General features: G+C 46.7%; 2 protein-coding genes across 4 annotated transcripts in view; one reads left to right on the forward strand and one right to left on the reverse strand.

Annotated features, from left to right (window-relative positions):
* The window catches only part of acad11 (acyl-CoA dehydrogenase family, member 11), a 133232-nt gene that overhangs the window by 36073 nt on the left and 77159 nt on the right, over nt 1-20000 (reverse strand). The window lies entirely within an intron of this gene.
* ackr4b (atypical chemokine receptor 4b) overlaps nt 11823-20000 on the forward strand; it is a 17648-nt gene continuing 9470 nt past the window's right edge. The window contains exon 1 of the mRNA XM_017709206.2: nt 11823-12008. The gene's annotated coding sequence lies outside the window, so the exon portion shown is untranslated. The remainder of the gene's footprint in view (nt 12009-20000) is intronic.

Below are 20000 nucleotides of genomic sequence, written 5' to 3' on the forward strand. Positions count from 1 at the left end.
TGTTGCTGCCTTTTTGGATGTTGTGATTGGTGGAAGAGCTGTGGAGACCCCTCCCATGTCATGTCATCAATGATTCTGAAGGATTCCACCCACCAAAGCCAGTGTCTGTTCTCACAGCTGCCGAGCGGGAGGAGATATAGAAGCCTAAAGTCCAGAACCGGCCGAGACAGTTTCTTCCCCGAGGCCATCGGGCTGCTGAACAGCCAGTACTGCTGGTGTATCAGTCTAAAGGCCTGTCACTGCACCTCTGAGTCCTCATCATGATGATCCCCATGGACAATCCACACCTCATCCACACCATCAGACTCACTCTGATCCTCTGCACCTTCAATCCAGCACATCTGTACTTAAACATAGAGACTGGCATCATGTATCTGGAAGATTCTATATCAGTGTACTGTCCCTGAGAACCTGCATATATATATATATATATATATATATATATATACACACACACACACGCACACACACATATAAATGTATATATATGGGGAGAGAGAGAGAGAGCTTTTTCTTATATATATATATATATATATATATATATATATATATATATATATGCAGGTTCTCAGGGACAGTACACTGATATAGAATCTTCCAGATACATGATGCCAGTCTATATGTTTAAGTACAGATATGGGGAGAGAGAGAGAGCCTTTTCTTATATATATATATATATATATATATATATATATATATATATATATATATATATATATATATATATATATATATAGTGTGATGCGACAACGTGATTTGATTTGATTTTGATTTGACTTGAAGTCCACAGATCTTGTGTTTTTCCCTAAAGTGGGCAGGGATGCTATACTCAGCATAAATCTCCAGCCCAATGTTTGCTTAAAAGACTCCCAACAGAAGCTGAATCTTCATAATTTTCTCCTGTGACAGCACTTTTAGCCCAATTTAACAGGAAAACCACAGACCTGGCAACCCCATGACAGCGGGTGCATGCGCTGTACCAAATGCCATTCTTCATAACCAGCTCTCCTGCGCTCAGATAATCATTCTTTAGCTGAACTTCACTGAATTATGGACAGTATTTGCTCACAACTGAATGTAATTGATGATCCAATGTAATTCACTTAAACTGAAGAAAGCTAAACTGCCATCCCAACTCAGTGAATGTGAGTGCTGATTCACCTTAAGTAGGTCCAGCTTATCTTATTAGAGTTGCTTAAATGGTGGCCACTGTAGCGTCCAGCCAGTGTAGAGCCACACTCAGCAGTAGATAATAATAACATTAATAATAATAATAATAATAATAATAATAATAATGTTTTTTATATAGCGCATTTCACGAACCCAAGGACAAATTAAGACTACAGCGAGGAAAAAAGGAAGATTTTTAACAGGGATTTGAAGGAAGACAGAGAAGAGTGGAAGGTAGAGAATTCCAGAGTTTGGGGGCAGCAGCACTGAAAGATCTGCCACCCATCATAAGAGAACGTAGTAACGCACATGATAAGGCCAGGCAGTTAACCTAAAATATAAACATATGCCCAGGAAAAGATAGAAAGTGGAAAGACGACAGAGATAGTAAGTAAAACAAAGGGAAAGACACATCCAATAGAGCAACATACGGATCCAGGAGGCAGCAAAATATATAAATATAGGAAACATTCAAAAAATAAGATTAAGTGACCCTTATTAGTCCCACAACAGGGAAATTTCACCTCCGCATTTAACCCATCCGTGCAGTGAAACACCACATACACACTAGTGAGCGCACACACACTAGGGGGCAGTGAGCACACTTGCCCGGAGCGGTGGGCAGCCCTATCCACAGAGCCCAGGGAGCAGTTGGGGGTTAGGGGTCTTGCTCAAGGACACCTCAGTCATGTGCTGTCGGCTCTGGGGATCGAACCGGCAACCTTCCGGTCAACCACAAGGCTGGTTCCCTGACCTCTAGCCCACGACTGCCCCCCAAAAATGTCTTTTCTACTTCACTGCTCTGGTACCAGGACACTTCTGTCAAAGCGTTCACTCCTGGTTTTTTACATAACCTTTTTATGCATCAGATCGCTGAGCAACGCACTGATGCAAAACACCGTTAGAAAGCTTGAAATGTGAGGATTTGATTCCCACAAAACGTTTTATGATCCGTTATTCACAGCAGTTACAATCACCAGCTGCCCATCCTCGCCGCCTCCACAGAGACACCACAATCCAGAACATGTGGTCTGATAACACAGCAAGAGTCAGAGATCAGTTTAGAGATCTAAGAGTCAGGAGGAGACAAACTCCTCCGTTCTAGACTCTGTTACTCTGAGTCAGTAACTCGTACAGTACGTTGCCTTCCACTCTTTCACCAGCTGAAGTCGGCTTCTTTTTCACCAGATTCTTGTTCCTGTTCCACCTTAAGTTGTGCAGCTGTTAGATTTTGTTGCCTTATGCTAATATAATCACGGAAATAACTGGAGTCTATGCAACCGCCAGCAGGACAAAACTGTCCTTCTTTTCCAAAGACGGGTTTTTAAATGTACTGAAAAGGCTAAAGGGGCTCACACAGGGTCGCCTTTGTAGTTCTGTGATATTTTTATTTTCAGCTCCTAGCAAAGCGACCCCGAATCCCCGAAGCTTCGAGGACAAACTGTGTTAATTACAGCTCTACACGTTCGCACTACGAGTTCACAGCAGAATTGGAGCCAAGTTTATAGATATGATGTATATATAACAGCATATGATGAAGCTGAAACTCAACATTTGCCAGCTTCTTGTTTGAATCTTCCCGGTTCCACCTTCATTGGTGCAGCAGTTGCGTTCTGGCACCTCAGGCCAAATACAGCTCGTATGCTTTATGTCACTGATCCGCTCTCAGGATTGGCTAAGTTAGAGAAATATCGGCCAATCACTGATTGCAAATTGGATAACACGTAGCCAATCAATCCTTCTAGCCCTAGTGTTACCTTTCAGCCGAGACCAAGATCACGACCGCAGCCCAAAGTATGTGGGAACAGAGCTCTTTTTACTTTGGGGATGCTGTTTCAGACGACAGATAACAGGTCAAATTCCACGAGGCTGAAAAGCCTTTAATTTGACACTATGTAGCTGATTTAATAGATGATTGCATTCTTCTGACACTCTTACCTTAAATACATGACAAAAGAAAAGGGGTCAAAAATGCTCTGTTACTTTCACATGAAGAACCTGCATAATGTGTAAATCTCACATATGGATGGATTGAATATTGATCATCCTAAGAGATCCAAAGGAGGTGGAAGGGGGTGGTCTTTTTACAAGGGGCTTGGTTCCCATCATTTTTAGTGGCACCCCCCCTGCATCCCCGCCTCAAATCAATCCATGCTGTTTGTTATGATTGAATCAAATGATGGTTATTAATAAGATTAAGATTAAGTGACCCTTATTAGTCCCACAATGGGGAAATTCCACCTCCGCATTTAACCCATCCGTGAAGTGAAACACCACATACACACTAGTGAGCACACACACACTAGGGGGCAGTGAGCACACTTGCCCGGAGCGGTGGGCAGCCCAATCCGCAGCGCCCGGGGAGCAGTTGGGGGTTAGGGGTCTTGCTCAAGGTCAACCTCAGTCATGTGCTGTCGGCACTGGGGATCGAACCAGTAACCTTCTGGTCATGAGGCTGGATCCCTAACCTCCAGCCCACGACTGCCCCAAAACATGTGGTATGTAATATGGTAATCTAAAGTTTGGAGTGCTGCTAACATCAGCTCAGGCTGTAGGAACGCCCTGGTCAAAAAAGGCACTAAAACCCAACATAATGAAAGAGTTCCTTCACACGTGTTAGTAAGTGCTCTCACATGTAAGCACAATCAACCAAACTCTCTTTGTAATGTACCAGGGCATGTGGACACCTGCGCTCGTAAAACACAACACGTGTGTTTCCAGTTAGGATAAACACATCTTGATATTTCTAATAAAGGCAGTGTGTTTAGCTTTTAAGACTCAGATTAGACAAATCATCTAGTCTTCACATCAAGTTTTAACACACAACGCGTTCAAGTAGAGATCATTCAAGAAATGTGGTGTTAATTAGCACATCGTTTCTGAGAGCATGTAAAACTGCAGCTGTGTATTGGTTTGCACAGCAGGGATGCACACGGCGAACACAGCTGTATTACGGTGATGTAAGAGAGGATAAACAAGACCTGACTGACAGCTACACTCTAATTAACACACACCAGAGATTAGGGGTGCATCCGCTTGATGCCTCTAAGAGCAACAGTGTTTGTTGAAGGGATAACTGGCACAGGCCTTTTCTAACAAGACAAGTAAATTAAAATGGATATAAAAACTGTGCAAGGCTGTAAGACTATTGGATGTTTATTCGCCATCTGATCTGGTGTTTCTATGTAAAATGTTGCTGAAATAAGCATGTGGACATTTTCTAATGTGGCTCCATCACTCCCAGCAAACTGCAGAATCCACAACTGAATAGACGTGGACTCTATGACTGAACAGAGATGGACCATACAAACGAATAGAGGTGGACTGTACAACTGAATAGAGGTGGACTGTACAACTGAATAGAGGTGGACTGTACAACTGAATAGAGGTGGACTATGCAACCAAATATAGGTGGAGTCTACAACTGAAGAGAGGTGGACTCTACAACTGAAGAGAGGTGGACTCTACAACTGAAGAGAGGTGGACTCTACAACTGAAGAGAGGTGGACTCTACAACTGAAGAGAGGTGGACTCTACAACTGAAGAGAGGTGGACTCTACAACTGAAGAGAGGTGGACTCTACAACTGAAGAGAGGTGGACTCTACGACTGGCAATGCCAAGCGTCAGCTGGAGAGGCGTAAAGCACCGGCACTGGACTCTGGAGAAGTAGAACTGTGTTGTCTGGAATTATTAATTATGCCTCACTATCTGTCAGTCTGATGATGATTCTGGGTTTGAAGGATACCAGGAGAACGTTACCTACTAGAATGCACAGTGCTAACAGTAAAGTTTGGTAGAGGAGGGATAATTGGCTGGGGTTGTTTTTCAGGCTTTGGGCCCCTTAGTTCCAGTGAAGGGTGATGTTAATGATGCAGCACATAAAGACATTTTACACAGTTATATGCTTCCAGCTTTGTGGCAGCCTTCCCAGACAAGTATAGGCTGTTATATCTGCATTGCACTGGACAACTCCAAGCTCATAGATGGTGATCATCAGGTTTGCACACACTTTTAGCCATGTGATGTGGATCCAGATGTTACTCAGTCAGCTGAGCAGTCTTGAACTCCATTTCAAAGTCATTTTTGACCCAAACTCATGGTCAACTGGACCTCCCAGCACTTTTGTACATGACACGGAGCATGGTAGGATATCTAAAGCATTCACCCAGCAGGCAAGCACACGTGCACACACTGTCAGTGTTGAAGCTCTGTGCGCTGTAATCACTGTATCCACAACGAAAGAGTGTGTGTACCCAAACAGACGCACACACCCACGCCCGCACGCAAACGGCTTCCCTCAATTCTGGAAAAACTTGTGGCTTTCCAGAGCAGGACCGCGTGAGCGTATGTTTTGAATAGTACTTACATAACTCATCATTCCAGCGAAAACACACACATGCACGCGGTGTGTTTCTGAGAGTGTGATGCTGAAGACATGACCCGTCATGCCCGCTAAGCCACCAAGGAAAAACGACATGCGCGCAACCAAGTCATTCCGGCAGCCTAGACATTCCACCTCCAAACAAAAAACATAAACAGCCCGGGGCACTCAGGACCTTCTAATCCCTCCTATAATGACAAAATTATTACAGACGAGCTACACTCAGGAATTACGCTGCACACAAGCAATCGGCTTCAATCTGAGCAATCGGAAATGCTGGCTGCAAAAATTCACCTTAACAACAATTTATAACACTGTAATTTCCCCCACAAACGTTTATGGATTTCTGCCCAACTCTGGGAAACACTGCCGTTTACAGTAACTGCACACGCTCAATATTTCCTGCTCTTGACATGGATGGAAAAAGTGGCAAGATGCCACTGTTACGAGTTTTTCCTGTGAAGGAGACTTGAGTTGAAGAGACTCCTACGACCTCTAACCCTTAAAAGTCAAAATTAACCAGAGGAAAATAATTTATCCATATTGTTTTCTCACTTGTCACACATTCAGGATTTAAATGTTTCATCCACACCACATTTGTGTTTAAGTAGAAAGCCTAACTCTGCAATCAGTGCTGTTACACAAGGTGTCCCCCAGGGATCAGTCCTTGGCCCTCTACTCTTCATCATCTTTAATTTATCCCTCTGTCAGATCATCCACCATCAAGGTCTTCATTTTATGTCAAACATAAAAACATCTGCACCGACAGCACCACTAACCCCACCCCCTGCTCAAATATATTGTATTTAAGAGCTCGTTGGCCGCAAGTCTGAGTTTCAAGTTGCAGCCGATAGTTGTTGAATAATTTCAGCATCTGCAGAAGATCCACAGGGGACGCTCAGAACAGTGTCTAATGAACGTTTTTTGGACTGTGAGCGCAAAATCCACCCAGTCATCCATGACACAATGTTTATGTTCTGTGGGTTTAAATTCCAAAGGCAATTTACAAATGTAAAATAATTAGGAGGGTGTGGCGCACAGTGAAGTCACATAGAAAGGATTCACAATGGACTTTTAATGTCAGGGTACTGTGACTCACACCATTAGATAAGAAGGGTGGGAGGGATCCAAACAGCCGAGTCACTGAGGAGTCGACTAAAGGGGGCCTGCACTTTATCTTTTTTCTAATTCATAATCCTAATAGTTATTTTGTAATCTACTGTGTGCATTAACGTTCCTGTCGTTTCATTGCTCTTCTCCTTTACCTTAAAAACCTAAAGGAAACCTTAACTGTAACTTACAAACAACAACAAAAGCCCCTCAAATCACATCATCGGAACTGCACTGTGAAGAGAGATTAGAGAGAAAGCCTGTCAATGCAAAGATATCTGATTAAATGCATTCCGATTACAGAAGAGTGAGGTGTTTATATGGACAAACTACTAAACAATCTGATGGAAAATCTTTGTTTACATGCTCACTGCAAGTAATCAGATGCAAAATGAATAACGCTTAGTGTAGACGTTACCATGACAGTGAGCATCACATGAGGTCCAGTCAGAGTGAGATGAGCAGCAGTGAGCAGTGATTGTGTTTTTAACTGCTTTAAAATGACGTCAGACTCAGGAAAACGTCCTTCACACGTCCTTATTGAAGAAGGCCGAGAGGAAGACGTCGTGCTCTGAGACACATAAGCTGGACGTCTGTCCCACCGCCGTCTTTTAAAGATCAGAGCATGAACTTCGTCTCCTCTGCAGACCAGTTTCTGCTCCGCCGTGTTGAACGGTCTAAACTTTCACCATCTCACTGCTCGAGAGGACGTCTCAGAGGCCCTGCCTCAGCAGAGCCGCATGCTGAGCAGAGCCGCATCCTCAGCAGAGCCGAACCCTGAGCAAAGTCGCACCCTGAACAGAGCCGAACCCTCAGCAGAGCCGAACCCTCAGCAGAGCCGCACCCTGAGCAGAGCCGCATCCTCAGCAGAGCCGAACCCTGAGCAAAGTCGCACCCTGAACAGAGCCGAACCCTCAGCAGAGCCGAACCCTGAGCAGAGCCGAACCCTCAGCAGAGCCGAACCCTCAGCAGAGCCGCATTCTCAGCAGAGCCGCACCCTGAGCAGAGCCGCACCCTGAGCAGAGCCGAACCCTCAGCAAAGCCACATCCTCAGCAGAGCCGCACCCTGAGCAGAGCCGAACCCTCAGCAAAGCCACATCCTCAGCAGAGCCGAACCCTGAGCAGAGCCGAACCCTCAGCAAAGCCACATCCTCAGCAGAGCCGCACCCTGAGCAGAGCCGAACCCTGAGCAAAGCCACATCCTCAGCAGAGCCGAACCCTGAGCAGAGCCGAACCCTGGGCAAAGCCACACCCTGAGCAGAGCCGAACCCTGGGCAGAGCCACACCCTGGGCAGAGCCGCACCCTGAGCAGAGCCGAACCCTGGGCAGAGCCGAACCCTGGGCAGAGCCGCACCCTGAGCAGAGCTGAACCCTCAGCAAAGCCACATCCTCAGCAGAGCCGCATCCTCAGCAGAGCCGCATGCTGAGCAGAGCCGAACCCTCAGCAAAGCCACATCCTCAGCAGAGCCGAACCCTGAGCAGAGCCGCAACCTCAGCAAAGCCACATCCTCAGCAGAGCCGAACCCTAAGCAGAGCCGCACCCTGAGCAGAGTCGAACCCTCAGCAAAGCTACATCCTCAGCAGAGCCGCACCCTGAGCAGAGCCGCACCCTGAGAAGAGCCGAACCCTGAGCAGAGCCGAACCCTGAACAGAGCCGCACGCTGAGCAGAGCTGAACCCTCAGCAAAGCCACATCCTCAGCAGAGCCGAACCCTGAGCAGAGCCGAACCCTGAACAGAGCCGCACGCTGAGCAGAGCTGAACCCTCAGCAAAGCCACATCCTCAGCAGAGCCGAACCCTGAGCAGAGCCGAACCCTGGGCAGAGCCACACCCTGGGCAGAGCCACACCCTGAGCAGAGCCGAACCCTGGGCAGAGCCGAACCCTGGGCAGAGCCGCACGCTGAGCAGAGCTGAACCCTCAGCAAAGCCACATCCTCAGCAGAGCCGCATCCTCAGCAGAGCCGCATGCTGAGCAGAGCCGAACCCTCAGCAAAGCCACATCCTCAGCAGAGCCGAACCCCGAGCAGAGCCGAACCCTGAGCAGAGCCGCACGCTGAGCAGAGCTGAACCCTCAGCAAAGCCACATCCTCAGCAGAGCCGAACCCTAAGCAGAGCCGCACCCTGAGCAGAGCCGAACCCTGAGCAGAGCCGAACCCCGAGCAGAGCTGAACCCTCAGCAGAGCCGAACCCCGAGCAGAGCCGAACCCTGAGCAGAGCCAAACCCTCAGCAGAGCCGCATCCTCAGCAGAGCCGAACCCCGAGCAGAGCCACACCCTGAGCAGAGCCGCATCCTCAGCAGAGCCGAACCCTGAGCAGAGCCGCATCCTCAGCAAAGCCGCAACCTCAGCAGAGCCGAACCCTCAGTAGAGCCGAACCCTGAGCAAAGTCGCACCCTGAACAGAGCCGAACCCTGAGCAGAGCCGCAACCTCAGCAGAGCCGAACCCTCAGTAGAGCCACACCCTGAGCAGAGCTGCAACCTCAGTGGAGCCGAACCCTGAGCAGAGCCGAACCCTGAGCAAAGCCGCACCCTGAGCAGAGCCGAACCCTCAGCAAAGCCACATCCTCAGCAGAGCCGAACCCTGAGCAGAGCCGAACCCTCAGCAAAGCCACATCCTCAGCAGAGCCGCACCCTGAGCAGAGCCGAACCCTCAGCAAAGCCACATCCTCAGCAGAGCCGAACCCTGAGCAGAGCCGAACCCTGGGCAAAGCCACACCCTGAGCAGAGCCGAACCCTGGGCAGAGCCACAACCTGGGCAGAGCCGCACCCTGAGCAGAGCCGAACCCTGGGCAGAGCTGCACCCTGAGCAGAGCTGAACCCTCAGCAAAGCCACATCCTCAGCAGAGCCGCATCCTCAGCAGAGCCGCATGCTGAGCAGAGCCGAACCCTCAGCAAAGCCACATCCTCAGCAGAGCCGAACCCCGAGCAGAGCCGAACCCTAAGCAGAGCCGCACCCTGAGCAGAGCCGAACCCTCAGCAAAGCCACATCCTCAGCAGAGCCGCACCCTGAGAAGAGCCGAACCCTGAGCAGAGCCGAACCCTGAACAGAGCCGCACACTGAGCAGAGCCGAACCCTGGGCAAAGCCACACCCTGGGCAGAGCCACACCCTGAGCAGAGCCGAACCCTGGGCAGAGCCGAACCCTGGGCAAAGCCACACCCTGAGCAGAGCCGAACCCTGGGCAGAGCCGCACCCTGAGCAGAGCCGAACCCTGGGCAGAGCCGAACCCTGGGCAGAGCTGCACGCTGAGCAGAGCTGAACCCTCAGCAAAGCCACATCCTCAGCAGAGCCGCATCCTCAGCAGAGCCGCATGCTGAGCAGAGCCGAACCCTCAGCAAAGCCACATCCTCAGCAGAGCCGAACCCTGAGCAGAGCCGAACCCTGAGCAGAGCCGCACCCTCAGCAAAGCCACATCCTCAGCAAAGCCACATCCTCAGCAGAGCCTCATCCTGAGCAGAGCCGAACCCTGAGCAGAGCCGAACCCAGAGCAGAGCCGCACGCTGAGCAGAGCTGAACCCTCAGCAAAGCCACATCCTCAGCAGAGCCGCACCCTGAACAGAGCCGAACCCTGAGCAGAGCCGAATCCTCAGCAGAGCCGCATCCTCAGCAAAGCCGCAACCTCAGCAGAGCCGAACCCTCAGTAGAGCCACACCCTGAGCAGAGCTGCAACCTCAGTGGAGCCGAACCCTGAGCAGAGCCGAACCCTGAGCAAAGTCGCACCCTGAGCAGAGCCACATCCTCAGCAAAGCCGCAACCTCAGCAGAGCCGAATCATCAGCAGAGCCGCATCCTGAGTAGAGCTGCAACCTCAGCGGAGCCGAACCCTCAGCAGAGCCGCATTCTCAGCAGAGCCGCACCCTGAGCAGAGCCACACCCTAAACAGAGCCGGGCCTCAGCTGAGCCGCACCCTGAGCAGAGCCGCACCCTGAGCAGAGCCGAACCCCCAGCAGAGCTACACCCTGAGCAGAGCCACACCCTAAACGGAGCCGCGGCCTCAGCTGAGCCGAACCTTCAGCAGAGCTGCACCCTGAGCAGAGCCGAACCCTCAGCAGAACCGAACCCTGAGCAGAACCGAACCCTCAGCAGAGCCACACCCTGAACAAAGCCGAACCCTCAGCAGAACCGAACCCTCAGCAGAGCTGAACCCTCAGCAGAGCCACACCCTGAACAAAGCCGAACCCTCAGCAGAACCGAACCCTCAGCAGAGCCACACCCTGAACAAAGCCGAACCCTCAGCAGAACCGAACCCTGAGCAGAACCGAACCCTCAGCAGAGCCACACCCTGAACAAAGCCGAACCCTCAGCAGAACCGAACCCTCAGCAGAGCCACACCCTGAACAAAGCCGAACCCTCAGCAGAACCGAACCCTCAGCAGAGCCACACCCTGAACAAAGCCGAACCCTCAGCAGAACCGAACCCTCAGCAGAGCCGCACCCTGAGCAGAACCATGTCATCAAACACCGTCAGAGTGATTATGTGGAACACTGGGAAAATGAATTAAAACTCAGAGTAAGCTGAACTATCAGGCCCTAAAATATACATATAAAATGACTAATTTGTATAACTAATGATTATAATGATAATTTCATTAAAATATATTCAATAATGTCACTGTTATTATTTGCTGTGTGTTTCATGTTGTTATTTTAATGCTTTAAAACAAGAGAGAAGTAAATGAGAAAAAGATAAAGAGGAAAGAGAAAGAAAAGAGAAGAGAAGTAGTGAGTAAAAGAGGCAGAGAGAAAGAGGGAGAAAGGAGAGCAAGAAGAGAGAAAGAGAGAGAGAAGGAGAGATAAAGAGAGAAAGGAGTGAGAGAGAGAGAGCGAGCGAGCGAGCGAGGTAGACTCAGTGTAAGAGTCACTGTAATAAAGCTGCTCAGCTCGTTATGAATCTGTATAAATATATAAAAGCATCAGTGACGCTTCTCAGACCGACGAGGCTCAGATCAAACACAGCTACTGTTCATTCACCTCTCAACGTCCTCGCGCTGTAGATGAAAGAACAGACTGTATTTACAGTCACAGAGAAAACGGACAGACTTCCTCCGAAAGGAAACGGAACAAAAAGCGAAAGAGGGACAGAAAAGGAGAAGAAACAGGAGGCTGGTGAGAGAGGTGGGGAATCTCTCTCTCTCTCTCTCTCTCTCTCACTCACTCGCTCGCTCTTTCCCACGTGCAGCCAAACACACACACACACACGCACACATGCACTCTCACACGCAGGCATCCGAGCGAGGGAGCAGCTCCTCATTCATCCGCACTGAGGAGCATTTCTCTGACGGGCTGCGGACGGCGAGTGTCTCAGTGACAGAGCTTCTCCGGGGAGAACGCACTCACACACACACACACAGGTAAGAAACTCCTCACACTCCTCACACTCCTCACACTCCTCACAGCGCCGGGCTTTACCCGAAACGCTGGGGTCAAAGTGCTTCTGCAGCGTCACTGTGATTATTGATAAATACGCTGTCCGTCAAAAGTTTGGGGACGTCTAGCTTTCCAACATGTTCACAATACAAACGAGTACATTTTCCAAGTTTTTGCGCAATAATTTAAGACTTCAATCCCTTAAAAATCTCAGGCTTATTACATACCAAGCCTTATTATTCAGTAACTACAGGGACTTCACTGCAAACTGACTGAGTGTCTCGAGTGTTCAGCAAAACTTTAGACTCACAACAACAACAACAACAACAACAACAACAACAACAACAACCCGAGCACATAATCAAGTTAATAAACCCATGAAGAGGAGAGCACGGTCACGTGCAGAACACTTGAACACTGAGCTACTGCATGTTTAATACAACGAGAGCTAAATTAGTCCTGTTTAACTGGATTTGGTGTGAGAAATGTTGAATTAAAGTGAATATAGAATAAAACAGAATGATATAAAACAGATTGTAAGACCAAACTGAATTGGATTTGGGTTTTTTAAAAATGTGGCACTGCTGGTTCTTTTTATTCTGTTCCAACTGGTGAAAAATGGGAAAAAAGAAATATCGTGACTGTGTATTGTGAACATTTCCTCGTGAACATTATAGTTCTGCCATATGGAGATTTGGCAGTTATGATTAATATTGAGCTCATATTTGTCACTCAGGCACACGTTTCAGGACATCTTACATCGTCAGGACACTTTTTAAATGAATACTAAACAGAAACGAGCTGTTGGCTAATATTTTGCTTAACATCTTAATCATCATTAAGAGCAGATTTTGCCCGACGATTTGTTTTGACAGTTAATAATATCACAACACAAGGAGAGATTGTGTGTGTGATTCTCGAGCTTGTACAGACACAAACATAAACATTTATATTTTTGATAATAACGCACATAATTCCTCCTCTTTGATGTCACTGCAAACCTTTCAGGTGTTTAAACCAACGTTTGGATCAAAAGACTTTCAATGTGTTGCTGCTGTTGGAACAAAACCTCGTATCTCCAAAAACGGTAACTTTACAGGAGAAGGCAAAAACCTACTCTACTTCTAATGTAAGTCAATGGAACCAGACGTCTTCCCGAGTAACTTGCTGTTGTTTATTTCGGTTCATTCATCATGAAATTTACACACAATGTAAAAAGCAACTAATATTTTCAAATTCTGTCAAAAACTGAAAAAATGGAAACGGGTAAAAATGGAGATACGAGGTTTTCGTCCGACGGCAGTGATGTGCTATTAACCACAGATTAACAAATCAAACGGTCAAATTGTTATTTAGACAAAATAAGCTCTTCACAGCTCATCACGGCTCTTCACAGCTCTTCACGGCTCATTTCTGCCGGTCTGTCTATTTCTGTTCACTGCTGAACTGAAAAGTGCCCTGAAAAACAAAGACGCCCTGAAACGGCCACAGTGACGTGAACTCAGTATTAAGATGAACTTGAAAGAAGACAGAAAGAGGAGTGGGCGAGAGAGAAAGAGAAAATCAGGAAGGAAAGAGAAAGAGGGAGGTGAGTGATAAAAAAAGGAAAGAGAAAAAAGAGAAAGGGCGAGCGAGAGAGGCAGAGACAGAGGTAAAGCGAGAGGGAGAAATGAGTGAGATGAGAGAGAAAAGTGAGAGAGTGGCTGTGAAAGAAGAGGAAAAGAGGTGAGCGAGAGAGAGAAGAACAGAAGAGATGAGAAGAGGGGAGATAAGAAAGAAAGAAAGAAAGAAAGAAAGAAAGAAAGAAAGAAAGAAAAAAGCGAGAGCGAAAGTGAGTGATTGTGAGAGAGAGGAAAAAAGAGGTGAGCGAGAGCGAGAGCGAGAGAGAGAGAGCGAGAGAGAGAACAGAAGAGATGAGAAGAGGGGAGATAAGAAAGAAAGAAAGAAAGAAAGAAAGAAAGAAAGAAAGAAAGAAAAAGAAAGAAAGAAAGAAAAAAGCGAGAGTGAAAGTGAGTGATTGAGAGAGAGAGGAAAAAAGAGGTGAGCGAGAGAGAGAGAGTGAGAGAGAGAGAGAGAACAGAAGAGATGAGAAGAGGGGAGAAAGAGAAAGAAAGAAAGAAAGCGCAAGATTATGAGGGAAAGGAAAAGAGAAGTGAGTGAGAGAGAGAGAAGAGACTAGAAGAGAGATGAAAAGAGAGAAGAGAGGAGAGAGAAAGGAAGGAACGAGAGAGAGAGAGAAGAGAACAGAAGAGAAGTGGGGAGAGAGAAAGAAAGGAACGAGCAAGAGAAGAAAGGAAAAAAGGAGAAAGTGAAAGGGAGAGACAGACAAAGAGAAAAACGAGTGAGTGGTAAAGAAGAAGAATAAAATGATGAAGTTTGCTGTCAAATCTTTATTTAGGTGAACCTGCTCTTTATACTAGAGCTGGGCGATATGGCAGAAACATCGCGATACCTCGACCATCTGATGAAAAACAAAGATAAACGATACGTCATGATGCTGATTTTCTCAGACGTCTGATCGGCTGGAGCAGAGAAAAAACAGCCGGTAGTGCTACATTTTAAAAAATGTTATCAAAAACTGTGAAAGTGGTGATTTTTATTCAATATCTGGATCTAAATCCAGTTAAACTGGACTAGTTCTGCTCTGTTGAACTAGAGCGCTTGGCAGGGTCTACAGGCGTCTACTGATGATATACAAGATACGCTCAGGAAAGCATATTGTGACCAAATGTATCATTGATGATGACACAGTGTCATATTTTCCAGCCCAACTTCACACCAAAGAGGACACACGAAGCAAAATAACCCAAAGATGAACAGCTGTTCAGATCAGCGCTGTCACACGTACTTGGATAATCAGACGATCTGAAACTACACGAGTCAGACATACATACCGGCCGATAAACTCGCAGAAGACGACGAGACGTAAACGTGACCTAAAACCCAAATTCTGCTGCGTTTTTACATTTTTTTAGAAACATCTCACCACTTTTTTTTTTAATAACAAGACAAATCACACACAACAACAGCGAAAGACAAAGGACCAAACAAGACCGCTGTTAAAGGAAAAAGAAAGAAAAAATTAGATAAAATCTAAAATAAATAAATGCACAAAAAAAAACTAAGAAACAAAAAAATTCAAATACCAGCGTCAGTCAATCAAAACAACATGAAAAGGATATTACACTTAAAAGAAACAGTGACACATAAACGCGTATCAAAAATTCATAGGAATCACTTTAAACCCTGAGATACTATTTTAAGGGAGGTCCAATGAAGACGGCTTGTCTAAGTAATTAAAAAAGGGTTCCAAGTGTTCTAAACTCTTTGGATGGAACCGACTTAACGCTTCAAATCGTCTCCGTTTTCACCACATTACACAGTTCTGAGATCCACATAGAGGGAGAAGCGGGACGGGAGATGTCCACCTCTAAAGAACAGGTTTCCCAGCAAGGAGAGTGGACAGACACACAATCTACCTCCACAGGTCTCAGAGTGGGTGGTTTGGGGGGGACACTAAACAAGGCACTGAAGACATTTGGTTCAAGATGCAATATACCATCCCAGAGTTCTTTTGAAACAGGTTCCTCCAGCTCTGATTCCCAAAGTTCCTTGATATGCTCTAGGGACGACATTCGTAATAAATGGATCTGTCCATATAAATGAGATATCAGGCCTTTGGAAAAGGGGGGTAATAGGAAAACCTATCCACAGTGGAAGCAACCGGTAACTGGGAAACTGAGGAACTGTGTTCTTCACAAAACCACGAATCTGAAGATACCTAAAAAAAAAAGTAACATCTCACCACTTTGCCTGAAAATATGAACAAACATCGTCTAGAAGATGAAGAATATTTCAATCCTTCATTTCGTTAAGCGGGCATTTGGTTTCAGCGTCGCCGCTCGCTTATTTCCGGTACCGCCGTCTGTTTTCACACATGATCAGACCGAGAATCTGATTACGGAGCTAAAATCCAGCCTCTGTCAGATTCCCTCATCCGATTTCTAGACCCGATTTAATCCGATTTCTGGACCCTACTGATCTAAGACGTCAGATTATGCTGTTTACATGGCCATTTGAATAATCAGATAACTGCGGAAATCTGATTCCGCTGGGATTATCAAGTGAATATGAACACACTGCTGCTGCTATTGCTCCCATCTCAATCTTATCCCAACACAAGAACCCTTGGAAAACCTTTTTAGTGTGTAATCCACACATCTGTGCCCTTGTTTTGATGACAGCACTGATCAGAACTCAAACCAGTCAAGTTTAATCCACCTCTGGGCTGTTATTCAAATAGTTAAGCACTCGGTATTTAGGCAAATCCTGCACTTTGATGAAGAACATCAGAAGCTTTGTGGATCATTTGCCTTACTTATCTGTAAAGTAACCACGAGAACGCTCAGGTTTCAGAGGAAGGCTCCAGTGAGAAATGATTTCAGCGTATAAACTCTACACAGGCGGTTCCTCACGCTGAGCAGGCGCTGCTGCGGTAGCTTGTAAAAGTCCAGCCAAAGTCCCGAACGCATGACTCGGCGTTTATGGCTAAAGCTAAAGGTCAAGATAACCACATGCAGCCTCTGTAGAACGAGCAGGTACAGCGTTATGTGCAGTGTTGTGTGGAGTGTTGTGCAGTGTTGTGTGCAGTGTTGTGCAGTGTTGTGTGGAGTGTTGTGTGTAGTGTTGTGCAGTGTTGTGTGCAGAGTGTTGTGCAGTGTTGTGTGCAGTGTTGTGTAGTGTTGTGCAGTGTTGTGTGCAGTGTTGTGGAGTGTTGTGTGGAGTATTGTGTAGTGTTGTGTGTAGTGTTGTGCAGTGTTGTGTGCAGTGTTGTGTGCAGTGTTGTGCAGTGTTGTGTGCAGTGTTGTGTGCAGTGTTGTGTGTAGTGTTGTGCAGTGTTGTGTGCAGAGTGTTGTGCAGTGTTGTGTGCAGTGTTGTGTAGTGTTGTGCAGTGTTGTGTGCAGTGTTGTGGAGTGTTGTGTGGAGTATTGTGTAGTGTTGTGTGTAGTGTTGTGCAGTGTTGTGTGGAGTGTTGTGTGCAGTGTTGTGTGTAGTGTTGTGCAGAGTGTTGTGCAGTGTTGTGTGCAGTGTTGTGTAGTGTTGTGCAGTGTTGTGTGCAGTGTTGTGCAGTGTTGTGGAGTATTGTGTAGTGTTGTGTGTAGTGTTGTGCAGTGTTGTGTGGAGTGTTGTGTGCAGTGTTGTGCAGTGTTGTGTGGAGTGTTGTGTAGTGTTGTGTGCAGTGTTGTGGGCAGTGTTGTGTGGAGTGTTGTGTAGTGTTGTGTGCAGTGTTGTGGAGTGTTCTGTGGAGTATTGTGTAGTGTTGTGTGGAGTGTTGTGCAGTGTTGTGTGGAGTATTGTGTAGTGTTGTGTGGAGTGTTGTGTGTAGTATTGTGCAGTGTTGTGCAGTGTTGTGTGCAGTGTTGTGTGTAGTGTTGTGCAGTGTTGTGGAGTGTTGTGTGGAGTATTGTGTAGTGTTGTGTGTAGTGTTGTGTAGTGTTGTGTGGAGTGTTGTGTGGAGTGTTGTGTGCAGTGTTGTGCAGAGTGTTGTGCAGTGTTGTGTAGTGTTGTGCAGTGTTGTGTTCAGTGTTGTGGAGTGTTGTGTGGAGTATTGTGTAGTGTTGTGTGTAGTGTTGTGCAGTGTTGTGTGGAGTGTTGTGTGCAGTGTTGTGTGTAGTGTTGTGCAGAGTGTTGTGCAGTGTTGTGTGCAGTGTTGTGTAGTGTTGTGCAGTGTTGTGTGCAGTGTTGTGGAGTGTTGTGTGGAGTATTGTGCAGTGTTGTGTGCAGTGTTGTGCAGTGTTGTGTGGAGTGTTGTGTGCAGTGTTGTGCAGTGTTGTGTGGAGTGTTGTGTAGTGTTGTGTGCAGTGTTGTGGAGTGTTGTGTGGAGTATTGTGTAGTGTTGTGTGGAGTATTGTGTAGTGTTGTGTGGAGTGTTGTGCAGTGTTGTGTGGAGTGTTGTGTGTAGTATTGTGCAGTGTTGTGCAGTGTTGTGTGGAGTGTTGTGTAGTGTTGTGTGCAGTGTTGTGGAGTGTTCTGTGGAGTATTGTGTAGTGTTGTGTGGAGTGTTGTGCAGTGTTGTGTGGAGTATTGTGTAGTGTTGTGTGGAGTGTTGTGCAGTGTTGTGTGGAGTGTTGTGTGTAGTATTGTGCAGTGTTGTGCAGTGTTGTGTGCAGTGTTGTGTGTAGTGTTGTGCAGTGTTGTGTGCAGTGTTGTGTGTAGTGCTGTGGAGTGTTGTGTGGAGTGTTGTGCAGTGCTGTGCAGTGTTGTGTAGTGTTGTGCAGTGTTGTGTGCAGTGTTGTGTAGTGTTGTGTGTAGTGTTGTGTGCAGTGTTGTGTGGAGTATTGTGTAGTGTTGTGTGTAGTGTTTGCACAGCGATAGCTGCTATTGACTGAATTAAAGGGTGTAACTGGTCCTTTGAAAGGAATCATAGCTTACTGACCGCATCAGAGCCCTAACAACAACCAGGACGTACTGCTCCCTGACCGGTGCAGAAAACAGAACAGCCTTTATCTCAGTGCTTTAACAGCGTCCAGCTGGTATGAAGTGTCGATCGCGGTTATTAACATCCTTCTGTTACTGTTTTAATGTAATTAATGTGAGACACTACAGAATAAATCTTCAGCGTTTGGTAACTGGACCTTTTTCAATCCAGAATTCTTTGCGTTTGTATTTTTTAAGTCTGGAATTTATTTTTTTTTCATAAAACAAGACTGTAAAGCAAAATAATGTAAACAAACTCAAAGTGGAATTCCACCATTTTTTCAGTGGTTAAGATGTAAACAGAGCGGTTCTGAGCGGTTCTGAGCGGTTTGGTGTGAAACGCTCCGTTCTAGATAAACTTACCGAGTCAGGACTGCTCACAGTGGTGGTGATGGGAACCAGACGTCCCTCTAAAAGCTCCTCACAGAAAGTTCCTACGGGAGATGGTTCTGATTTCACTGCCTGACGACTGAGACGCTGTTCTATGAGAGTTCTGAGAGTTCTGGCCCAACATCTATATCTGTTTAGGCACCTCTGGTTCCTACCACCACCACAGTAAAGTTAGATGACTTTACTTACGTCTCAACCCCTGAATTATGGAGAAACCGAGTTCTCCTTTAAGTAATAAAACATGAGAACATGGATGACATCACAGGTATGATCAGGTCGCAGACGTGAGCTAAAGATTAATACGTTTTTAATACTGTCGATTTCGCCCTCCAAAAAAAAACAGATCAGCAGCTGAGAGTCAAGCAAGTACTGGTGTTGCTAAGCAACTGGTGGGTAGCAGAACGATGCGGGCATGGTGAAAACAAACCAACCAACAAACAACAAAAATAATGTGCTTCTATCAGATTTAAGAGCAGGCCAGGCCTAAAATGGACCACATGCAAGGCCACAAATAAACACCCTCATCCTCCACCTGTAAAAATGAAAATTTAATGAATAAAAATTCATATTTTTAAATATTTTCAAAGCACGCCTTTGCCAGCAACTTCTAAGAGTGAGAAATAAGAATAATTACAAAGCATCATCCCAAACCCAAATCATCCAGATCTTTAGAAATCTGCTGCTGGAGTATCAGGCGACCTCAGCTTTTCAGATGAGACGCTTGGATTCGCTGGTTTTTCTGGGCGTCAGACACAACAGTCCGCCAGCACCTTGCTCAGGGATTCCTAATCAGACTAAGTCAACAGAGTCACAGCACAGCGAGCCGCCGTGCGTATCTTCAGCGCTATAACATAAACCAGGCTACAGACTAACAGCAGCACCGAAAAAGCAGAAAGCAAAAGCCCCAGAGAGGATAAACAGATCTGGGCTGCGTTCACAAAGCCCCTCAGAGGAGGAGCGCTGATCTAGAACCTGCTCCTGCCTGCATGGTCACAGTACATCAGAGAGAAGTCTGATCCCAGGCCAGTCCTGCTACGAGAGGCTCTGTGAACACAGGAGGGATCTAAACACAGCAGAGCTGACAGTTCTAAGGCAGACTGAACCCGTCA

Source organism: Pygocentrus nattereri, chromosome 24 (assembly GCF_015220715.1).
Source record: "Pygocentrus nattereri isolate fPygNat1 chromosome 24, fPygNat1.pri, whole genome shotgun sequence".
NCBI classification, from domain to species: domain Eukaryota; kingdom Metazoa; phylum Chordata; class Actinopteri; order Characiformes; family Serrasalmidae; genus Pygocentrus; species Pygocentrus nattereri.